This window comes from Amblyomma americanum, chromosome 7, assembly GCF_052857255.1.
Source record: "Amblyomma americanum isolate KBUSLIRL-KWMA chromosome 7, ASM5285725v1, whole genome shotgun sequence".
Lineage (NCBI taxonomy): Eukaryota > Metazoa > Arthropoda > Arachnida > Ixodida > Ixodidae > Amblyomma > Amblyomma americanum.
Window position 1 is genome coordinate 36,044,670 of NC_135503.1, and position 11,468 is coordinate 36,056,137.

An 11,468-nucleotide genomic window follows, 5' to 3' on the forward strand; every position below is an offset into this window, starting at 1 on the left:
CACTGGACTGTATCAGCAGCATTCTGACTGGCAGACTTCATCCAGTCATTTATTGCGCGTGCGCAGCACAGTTCAACACGCACCCGTGCTCGATCAAGCTTTCAACAGTGAAAAGGTCTACACGATATTGCCGCAAAGCTTTGTAATGTTTATTTGTTCGTGCTCAATGCCGCCGGCAATCGGCTTTATCACTTTGTCCGTGATAAGATGCGACCAGATTTATCTCGAATTATCATTGACAGGCGGAACCGATTCTGCTTTGTTTGAGACTCTTGTGGTTACTTTGCGCATCGTATCTCGAAAGTTCGTTGTCAGCTATAAACTGAGCAAGGCCGAGAGTGGCGAGTATTCTGTGCGACGACCGCCGAGCACGCTTGCTGTCTGTCGCCGAGTGAATCAGTTCTCTTAGGGCGCGAGTCAGCCAATGCACTGTTTCTTTCGGAAGCGCTCTTCGATGTCTTCGTGACTGCCGTCACTGGCGATCCCCTGGCAGCCGCTGAAGTAGCCCGAGTAGCCCCGATGCAGACACCAAAAAAGCCACCGAGGCCGTCCAAACCGAAGAGGAACTGCGAAGCAACCGGCGTCTCCAAAATCTGCCACCCGAACACGGCTACTACCGAACCGCACGCGAGTGCAGAAGAGAAGAGCTACTCAGAGTCAGCGTCAACCATGGCTACAACACCGGCGTCCATTACTCTGCACCAGCCCCGACTGCCGCGCGCCCACGTGCAAAGGCTCACCAGGCGAAGATACCGAAGAATGGCTCCAGCAATTGGAACGTGTGGCCGTGTTCAACAAATGGGATGACGAGACGAAAGTAAGGTATGTGTTTTTTCGCCTTGGAACGCCCAGCCAGAATTTGGTTTTCTCTGGCGACGTGGCAAACATGCAGGCGAGTTCCTCAAGGCATTCACAAGCATCGTTAGGAAAGAAAACGCAGCTGCTTCTACAGTCCCGCATTCGGCACCCGAATGAGATATGCCGAGTATTTCAGTGAACACTTTCAAAAATTTTTACAAATAGGCTTTTTGGGGTAAAAATATGGCTTTTGCGGCATAGTATTACGTGTTGACGGACGCCAGAAAACCGGTGAACAGTCTTTAGTAGTTAGCTGGTTAACTAATTTTTAATAATTAACTTCTTAACTAGTAGAGTTAGGCGCCTAGTTGCAATTAGATATTTGTAGCCGGTCGTTAGTAATATCCATATTAGTTTTTAGAATTTTGAAAACGTGATTACCTTCGCCGCTGTGGCTCGACAAAATCTGGCTGCATTGCGCGAAAATACATGCGCTTTCGAAAGCATGCGGGCAAAGCAACCCCTCCAGAGCACGCACCTAGTCGAAAATGCCAACTTTTGTCCAGCCACAGCGCCAGCGATAATCGCGTTTTTGAAATTCTAAAAACCCGCATCAAAAATCAGCTGATTCACGTGGAAGCTGGGCGTGAATCAGCTGGAACAGCTGAACCACGCCCAGCCTACAAGCGACGCTAAGCCTCAGGAAATGCGCGACTCCTGGGGGACTTCCGACAACCGCCCGCTGTGCCTCCATTGCGGTGAGGCCGGCCATATTTTTCGTCACTGCCCGTACCGACGTATCGGTCCTTGTGGTTTTGCCATTGACGCACCACGACCATGCTTCGGCCAACGCTCTCGCGAAATCGACGACTACCTGCGTCAAGAGCAGCATGTGCTGAATTAGCCTTTCCCGCTCACCATCGCCGTCAGCCTCGCGCTTCGCGTCGCCACGCCGCAGCCGCGGTATAAGGAAAGTCCCTCAGCCCACATAGGGGAAACTAAAGAAAGCAGCCTTTGGAGGTGAGGTTGCTCACGAGCGGAACGCCGAAGATCCTCCAGCGACGATTGATGGATGGATGGAAGGTAGGAGCGTCCCCTTTGAAACGGGCTGATGGCAGTTGCCACCGTGCTCAGTTTTTTTATTTCATTTTTGTTTAACTGAGTTGTAAGTTATTAAAATTCGCCATTTTCTTTAAATACGTCTTCCTACACTTTTAACCTTATGTCACCTCTCTGCATTTGAGCCACCAATCTTCCAATCGCTTTTTGCTAATTTCCACCGCAGATTTATTTACATGGCTATTGTTATATCTCTAAACCATAGGGCCTCAGGAAGAGTGACTGTGCTTTCATCGACATCGGGATGGATATCATTACATTTTAGTATGAGGTGTTCTATTGTTTTTACATACTTACCACACACAGCACATGTGTCACCTTCTTCGTTAAATTTCTTTTTGTAGCTGCGCGTTCTAAGACACCCTGACCTGTCGTTTAATGCTCTGTCTTTCTCCGGCCTCGTGTCTGGCATACTTACTGGTTATCTTCCTAGTTCTTTTCCGCCATTTTGAGTCAACCCTCTTTCTGTACAGGTATTTAAATACCTTAGCTGCCCACCTGTTGTCCAATTTCCTCAGGCGTTCTTCGTGTAGTACTTTACTCTGAGCTTCCCGTGCTTCGAACGATGTCCAACCTATATCCCCCTGTACTGCCTCGTTAGTGATTTTCCCGTGGGCACCTAGTGCTAATCTTCCAACAGCTCTCTGATTTACTTGTAATCTCGACTGAACTTCTGCCCCGAAGCATAGAACCGAATTCCCGAAAGTAAGCCCTGGCACCATTATTCCTTTCCAAATACCTCTAAGTACTTCATACATGCTGTAGCCTCACAATGCCCTATGTTTCATTATTCAGGCATCTCTTCGCCCTTTTGCTATGAGAGACTGTTCGTGCTTTTCCTTGTACACCTGCCCTTCGTTTGCCCATACCCAGAGATATTTGTATTCGGCCACTCGGGCTATTTCATGGCCGTGTATTGTAAGCTCCTGATCAGTCGTATCGTTGAAAATCATCACACCTGACTTAGTTGCTCTAAAAACTGAAACCTAGATTGTCTCCTTCGTCTCCACAGCAATTAACCAAAGTTTGCAAATCTTCCTGGCTATCTGCTAACAGTACAATATCGTCCGCATACATTAAACCCGGTAGTCATTGCTCAACAAACCTTCCACCTAATCTGTACGACAGATTATAATCTAGATTGCTTCCTTGTAGCCTTCTTTCCATACTTATCATATAAAGCATGAACAGCAGCGGTGATAGAGGAACCTTGCCTTAATCCTTTGTGTACCTCGACAGTTGTCGTACTCCTAATTATTTCCCATGTTATTTCATTTAGAAAATCAATTACCTCATTACCGATACCTTCATCTTTTAATACGTTACACAGAAGTTCCCTGTTCACGTTGTCGTATGCATTGCTTATGTCCAGGAAGGCTAAATACAAAAGTCTGTTTTAGCCTTAGCTATTTTTATGCACTGGGTAAGCACGAACAGGCTATCATCTAAGCGCCTACACTTCTGAACCCGTTCTGAAGTTCTTCGAGTTTTCTGTTACTTTCTACCCATGACTACATTTTTATTTTCACCGCCTGCATCGCCAGCCTGTATGTAACTGTTGTTATCGTAATCGGTCGGAAGGATTTGATGTTCGTCTTATCGCCTTTCCCTCAATAAATCAAATTCATTTTACTCTGTTGCCAGCTGTGCGGAATTTGCATATTTGTTATGAATGCCTCCAATGCTTTTATCAGCGTTTCCTTGCCTCTTGGGCCAAGTTCATTAATTAACTTGATTGGAATTTCGTCTATCCCTGCGGACGTGCATTTTGGAATATTTGTTTCCGCCTTTTTCCAGTTAAGATTGGTCAATTCTAAGCTGTTTTCTATTGAGCTATCCTGTGTTGCTCCCTCATTTGGGGCGATTACCCTATAGTCTTTCCTAAATGACTCAGCTATAACTGACGCAATGTAGTTCACAGTGTCGTCTCCCTCTAAACATTTTCCCTCAGTATCGTGAATCTGTTCGTGCTTTCTGTGATTCGCTTTACCCAGCCAGCTTATATGGTTCCAGAATTTTCTTGACCCTCCTTTAGTTGCAGCGCGAACTTCAGCCAGCCAGCGATCAGAGGGCTGCTTTATTTTAGCCTGGACGAGGACCTGCACTTTTTGTTTCTTTTTGTCGATAAGATTTCCATTTTTGGCCTATTTCCTCTTCAGATAACTGCGCCGTCTTTACTTCTCTGTGTTCCCGTGATGCCAACCGTCGTTGTTCGATGGCCTCCCTAATTTTCTTTTTCCACCAACTTCGTGGCTTCTTCTTTCCTCTCCAGCGGTTTACTCCTTTTACTTCTTTTATTTTTGTACTAATGAGTAGTTCTAACTGATTATAATCCCACTTTTCCATGCGATGTTTCTCTATTGCATCCTCTATGCCGGCCGCTATTTGCGCTATTTGTTCGTAATTTAATTTTGCGCACTCTTTTTGACTTCCCTGCATTCTTCTTTTGAGCAGGGCTTCCAGCTGTAGTATAATACGCTTATGATCAATTCCGAGGCTGCACTTCGCCTCTTCGTCTATTTCCATTACTGCGAGCTTGCTATAGATCCCTTGCAACATTAAGCAGTAGTCAATGGTGGTTAGCCTGTTACGGGATCCTCACGTGATTTGTCCCTCACCCTTGGTTTCTCTATTTACAATAACTAGGTTGTGTCGCTCACAGAAGTCTAGCATCAAATTCCCGTTACAATCTGTGTATCCATCCAGATCCTCGATGTGGCCATTCATGTCACCCAGCAGAATAATATCGGCGCCTTCTCCAAACTGCTTTATTTCGTCATTGAGACACTTAACTAAATCCTTGTTCTCTTGCTTGCATTTGTCCCCTGTCCCTAAATAAACTTCTCCTAGCCATGTCCTTTTATCAGAAATTGTACCTAATACCCGGACATTTTCCTTGCAAGTTGACTTTATTCTTTGCCAATTTGTTCCTTGATGTATCAGCATACCTATTCCCCCTCTATTATTACCCGTTGTTATTCTGTTGCTCCCTTTCCAGAAATAGCAATCAATAAATGGTGGGTCTTCTAGATCTCTGAGATATGTCTCGCATAGCGCGTATACACCTACTTCTTCGTCCTTTAATTGCTGTTATATTTCTAACCACTTCGCTCTCTTTCTACCACCTTGCGTGTTTCTGTGCCTGATCCTGGTGTCAAATTTCTTTTTTTACTTTTCTTCCTGGACCTCCTAGTGGCCATTTTATTGGCGTCAGCCTCCATTGTTACACTTTCTACTTTGCTTCTTTCTACCTACGCCCTGAGCCTCAGTAGTCCCCCTCAAAAAGCTACTGCCCGGCCTTCCAGGCGCCAGCCGATCTCGGCTCCTAGCCTTCCATTTAAGGTGGATGCCATCTCGTGTAAAGCCTCCGCCAAAGCCTGCTTTATGCACTTTGTTTATGTCTGCCACTTCAAAGCCTTTCTCCTGGCTTAACTTATCTCCCCATTAACAGCCACAACGTCCTTGGCAATTTCTCCGTTCCGTCCTTGCACTTCTGGCACTGTGCACACCACGATCTGGACTTGCTGTGCTATCGCCCTTAAATCGTCTACTCCCTGCGCTAATCTTTCCACTACTTTTGCGGCTTCACCATTCAGGACATCATTTAGCCCCGCCGCTACCACTACCAAATTGCGCTCTGCAACATTCTCCGAAAGTTCGCTTTTTTGTCTCTCTCAGTACTGCGTCCATTGTCCTACCTGGGAACGCCCCGACTGCTACCCGCTTATCACCCTTTACACGCTCCATTATAGTTCTTTTGTACCTACTTATATTTGAGGGCACCACCGATAAGCACTTGGGTATTCCCTATCTCCCTCCTAACTTCTGGATTATGCTACCTCCTATCTGTTATTGTGACCTTATTGCTTGGACTTAGCTTGTTCCCCTTTTCCCCAATCGCCTCCATACTTCCTAGCTGCCACGTGTGCGTAGCTGTTCCTGTCTGACCTACTTCCTTATCGCTGTCGATGCCAGCGCAGGCCCCATCCACGTGGCTCGCGCTGGGATGTCCGCCAATGTGGCTTCGCTTGGCGGTGCCAGCCACTTTTGCCTCCAACAATTGACTAAGCTGTTCTTGAAGTTTCCGCTTCTGTGCCCTCTCTACCTGCAGCTCTTATTCTAGAGCATCCATACGTAACGCTAGGCTCGTGTTCGCTTCGTCAACCCTTTCCAGGCGTGCACTTAATACGCAGCATTTGCACACAAAATCCGCGCCTTTGGCCTCCTCTACAGATTCGAACCGCGTTTCCTTCAAATTAACCGACGTCTCACACTCCTTGCATTTAGCCTTTAGTCGCCTGACCATCTTAGCAGCACTCTAATATTACTAGCACGATATGCTAGAAAAGAGAAAAAAAAAACCACATGCTCAAATAAAACTCTGCCTACCGCAAAAGCCGATCACCTAGAAAAGAAATACTAACTGCCTGTCTAAACTAGTTAACTCACAAATGAGCCCTGCAAATCTATAACTGCCGGCCGGAAAAGACCCGGCCGTTAGGTCACTGACCTGCTCTTTCGCGAGCACTTCACCTAACTAGCATAAATCTAAACTCTCAAAATATTAAAGGAAAGAACTCATCTATTTGTTGCAGTCACGGCGGTCTCGCAGTCGTCCGTCAGTCCGGTTCCGGTCATCACGCGTAATCCGAAGAGCACCGAAACAAGCGTCCGCACCGCACGGCTGTCAACTGGCGACCACGCTGCATGAAGACGCCCCTCCCACTACGTCGACACCGCAGACAAACACTAGCTCTACCACGACGCTATCCGGCTTCAGAGTGACGCTGCCACCCAGAAAAGCACCGATTACTCGCCCTACCCACGATTCATATAGCCTATGAAGCCGTGACCCGATGCCGAGGACGACGTGCAAAGCAAGAGCTAAAAACTTCTGACTCGGAAGTGGCTATCGACGGGCGTAAAGTTACCACTCTTAGCGACACAGGAGCCGATTATTCAGTGATGAATGGAACTTTCGGCGCACAGCTGAGGACAGTCTGATTCAAAGTGACCAAGATGTGGAAAACGAAAGCATAAACATTCCTGTTGACTAGAAGGCGGCCATCGTCAAAGCCTTCGGTTCGGCGTACGCATTTTCCACAGGACATCGATATCACGAGGAGAGATGTGTTTTGGCCCGCGTGCACGTGAGCGATGCGGCGAAGCCAACCAAAACAGGTACTTTAACAAGGTGAAAAGTTGGGCTGGTTGGTGCATGATCTTGTGGCGGGAGCAGAGCAGCACGAGAAAAAGAAGGGAGAGGCGGGGCACGACACTGTTTCGTGTCCCGCCTCTCAGATTTTTGTCTCGTGCTGCGCTGCTCCCGCCACAAAACAGGTACTCGCATACAGGGCCGGATTAAGAAAAATGGGGGCCCTGGGCTATTGCGCATGCAGGCCCCCTTTCTCTACTGACCCCCCCCCCCCCCCCCGTCACCTGCTACGCTACTGGAAATATGCCACGTTTCATTTCAATTCCACCAAATTAAAAAGAACGAAGTGCGATCAACGGGATTATTATTGTTATTATTATAAGGAAAACAACAAAATTTGCTTGAAACGCGTGCTGTTGTAAACACCAACACATATATTCACTTTGTGAATAATCTGCATTCTGTTTTCAGGAAAAGCTAGGCTTTAAGGAAAAGTTTAGTGCACTCAAGACGAAGAAGAACGTAGAAAAGACAACACAGATCAGATGTCGATCCTTCTGAAGCTATAGGCCTTGTTTGCATCACCAAGTTTAATCCCGTGAGGAGATGCATGGTTGTATTCAAAACATTCTTTATTAAAATTCAAGCATCAGACTGCAGTAATTGTCATACACGTTACTCTATAAATATGCAATAGATATATACAATACTTAAGGCAATACAAACACCATAAAAATGTACTAGAATACAGACGAAAATTACCAACTGTAATTACAAAACCTTATTTGAAAATATTTTCGTTAAAGGTAAGACAAGCAAGGACGACACGAAATAAACGTGGCACTATCAAAAACAACAAAAATAGTTATTTATAAGGACGCTAAATATCAAGAGCAAACAAGAGACGAACAACGAAGATTTGCATATCTTGAATTACACTGCTCAGCCGTTCATTGGCAACGTGGAGGCTGGTAGGCGGCACAACGAACTTATTAGAACTATTCATGTATAGCGCAAACAGTCCTCTTTTAAAATGGCACCTTTCGCGCCTTCGCTTTGGCGAAATCAGATAGTCTGTTCAAAGAATAGATCGCGGAGGAGGTCACTTTCAATGAACATGATCGGAACCTTTGGACTCCGAGTACATTAACCAGTGTCGCTCGTACGCCTCCCGGGGACATTTACAGCCTTTCGCATGAAAAGATGAGGTGACATATAGCGTTTCTGAGTTTTGTATTGCCTTTCGGAAGACGGAAAATTTTCTGCCCGATTTTGAAAATACAACGGCCTTTTCTCAAGGCATACACTCCGAAAGCTGTCAGTAATAACGTCCGGCCACTTAGCAGGGTCACTTCGGAGAGTCTCGCAACGTACCTCTTGCGGCGGGAGTGTCTGTACTTCTCTGTTGCCGCAACGAGAAGCCGTTTCATTCGTCCTCTCGAGACACGCTTTGTGGGTGGGAACACGATTATTTGAAGCCAAACTAACAGGAAACAAGTGAGTTGGTTCTTGGAGTGTTGTTTCCTGGCGCTCGTCAGTAGAAGGAGGCTCATCGGGGAGGTTTGGCACCTGTTGATCAGATGTAGCAGAAATCTGGCGTGGTGGGCCGGACACCTGGAGCTCTGTGGCAGGGGCCCGGCCGAGTAGCATGGACGTTGCTGACTCAGGAACAGGATAGGGCTCGGTTAGCGTCGGTTGCTCAGAAATATGGACGACCGAGGTTGGCACCGTTTTCACAGGATCCAGGCAACCAAGATGAGTCAAACCTTGCTTCTTGCCAGGAAATCGTGGTGATGGAGTTGGCAAGTCCTCCACAGAAGCACTGTCGGTACTACTGGGAGTTTGACACTGACTCTGGGTAGAGCGATCATACTCTCCGCGGAAGCTGCATTCAGTAGGTACTTTAATTGTCATATTTGGTAGTTTCTTTTCACGCTCTCCTCTCTCTAACTTTGCCTTTCGTTTAGACGCACAACTTTGATGCTTCCGATCGCGCATTTTCGCATGAATGGATGCTAATTGTTCACCGCACCGGGCACTTCGTCCGTCCGACGCGACCGCAGGTGTCCAACGGTGGCCGTCCCGATAACTGGCGCACGCTGCATGGATGGTCCGTGGCTGGCCGAGAGTGGTGTGTCTCCCGGGAGCTCCTCAGCGGGCGGGCCTATGCAAGCTTAACCGGCGGCTCGGGGCTGAATCGCAGCCCGCGATCAACTTCCTTTCATATACGCGCGCCGCGTCTGTCTGTCACTAGCGCCAAAGCAGGCGTTCACATACGCATAGAGTTCCTTGTACAAATTCCCTCCTTCTCCGCACAAACTCACTCTTTCCCCCGTTCCGGTCTCGTCTTCCTATTGGCTAGGAGCAATCGTCTGTTCTGGGAGGTTCTCGATTTTTCTTTCGCCCCGTTGACGCCGAGCGCGAGAAAGATGGGGAGAGTGCGACTCCTAGTGTGGGCGAAGTTACGCCCTCCGTCGCCTCTGAGTCATCTTTTTCTACTTCTTTCTGGAAAGTTCGGCGGCCAGTCTGACCTACTTTTTCCGTCGAGCGCGCGCGAGGGTGCGCAGCCACCAGGCAGGAATGGGCCTGGAGAGGTCTTTCTGTTCAGGCCTTTCTGTCCCACTTCACTCTTCAACAACCCTAGCCCGAACAGTGAACATTCCATGCCCCACGGCACGCGGACTAAAGCACGTGTGACGTCTTCTTTCCCTTCCTGCCTAGACTGCCATCAGACTCATCATCATCTGCTATAGGACTCATCCTCCCCCGCCCAAATTACCATCACGGTAAAGAAAAGTCGAATGGGAGGGGCACTGTTGGGTACTGCAGCACATCCTTTCGATGAAAAGGACAGCGGCGGAACTATTTGAGAGGTGGAGGGTGGTGACGAGGGGCAAGGGAGATTTAGGTCCTCATCCCACATTACATGTTTTAGGGGTTTCCCCCTTGCCCCTCCTCTCCAGACAGCACTGGACAGACGGATTGACAGGAAACCACGAAACGCACCTCGCTTCGTAAGAAAGAGGGCCCCGCCGGGGTGGCGGGGGATTCTTGTTTTTGCAGCTCAACAAGCTCTCCCCAAATGATCAGACTAAAAGCATGCCTGTTATATAGGCGGGGGGCCCCGTCTGCTCGTTCTGGTTTTCTCGTTTCATACATGTCGCTCGAAGTTCCGTTGCCCATGGTTCCATATACTAAGGAGGTTAGAATAAATGGGCACCCTTCTCCTACTGTCCGAGGTGAGGCCCTAGGCTGCAGCCCCCCCCCCCCCTCCCCCCTCTTAATCCAGCGCTGCTCGCATAAGAAATCGCCGCTGCGCGCCCTGTTTTAGAGGCCCGTATCGGCTTTAGCAAAATGTTGACGCGAAGCTTGGTAATGTTTGCTGGTGCTCAAGGGCGCCCGCACGTTGGTTTCACTTACTGAAGCGTGATGCGACCAGATTCATATCGAATGATTGCAGTCACACGCAACTTCTTCCACGTTCGATATTGCCGTGGTTGCCTTTCGCACCGCGTCTCGAAAGTTCTTCGCTAGCTTTAAATTGAGAGCGGCGACGATTCGGTCCTTCAGCGACCGCCGAGCATGTTTGCTGCCCCTCTTGCCTCCCCTGTTCCGGGGTCCCTGGAGCCTGCCAGCACGCCGGTGGGCGGCACGTAGCGCAAGAAGCGCGTCACTAGCGTGGGTGCAATGCATCCTTGCTTCTGGGTTACACATCAGCTTATCTATTGGAATTTATTATATATCGAATTATGAATATATCGAACTATTTCGCGATCTCATTTGAGTTCGATATATCTGGGTTCGACTGTAGTACAGGTTTATATTTCGAAAAATGGTTTGCTCTGCCGGAAACAGGACACTTCAAAGAGCTATGAATGTTGTAAAAAAACACCGGAGTTGCCCTTTAATGGCGATAACCTTTCTTTTAACCTTTGACTATACCTTGGCAATTTTTTGGGTCAACGTACGCCGTTCGGCATCGAATTAATGCCGGCCAAATAGTGTGGTGCCGACGTTAGCTAGCGTAAGGCCCATACCTCGGCCCGACCTTAGCAAAATAGTTCGAGCCGAGTATTTTTTTAGTTGAGCTAGCGGCGCTACCCAGATTGTACTGAGGTCGTTTTGCCTCTTGGGCAACTGTACGCTTGAATTTGTGCGCAATTTCAAAACAACGCATCCGGCATCGCACGTGAGTTTTGTAGTCACTCTTGTGTATCCCAGTCACTCTTGTGTATCCCGATGGTTTCAAGAGATGAGCAAGCCTTCAGCCCGTAAACTGCGTCCAGTAAAGTGGTTCCAGTAAAATGTGCGTGAAATACAAAATTGTGAGGGTGCTTTTGCAGGGCCCATAAGGCATACACGATTAATTTCGCTTTATTTGTAAAGTCCCGGCCCT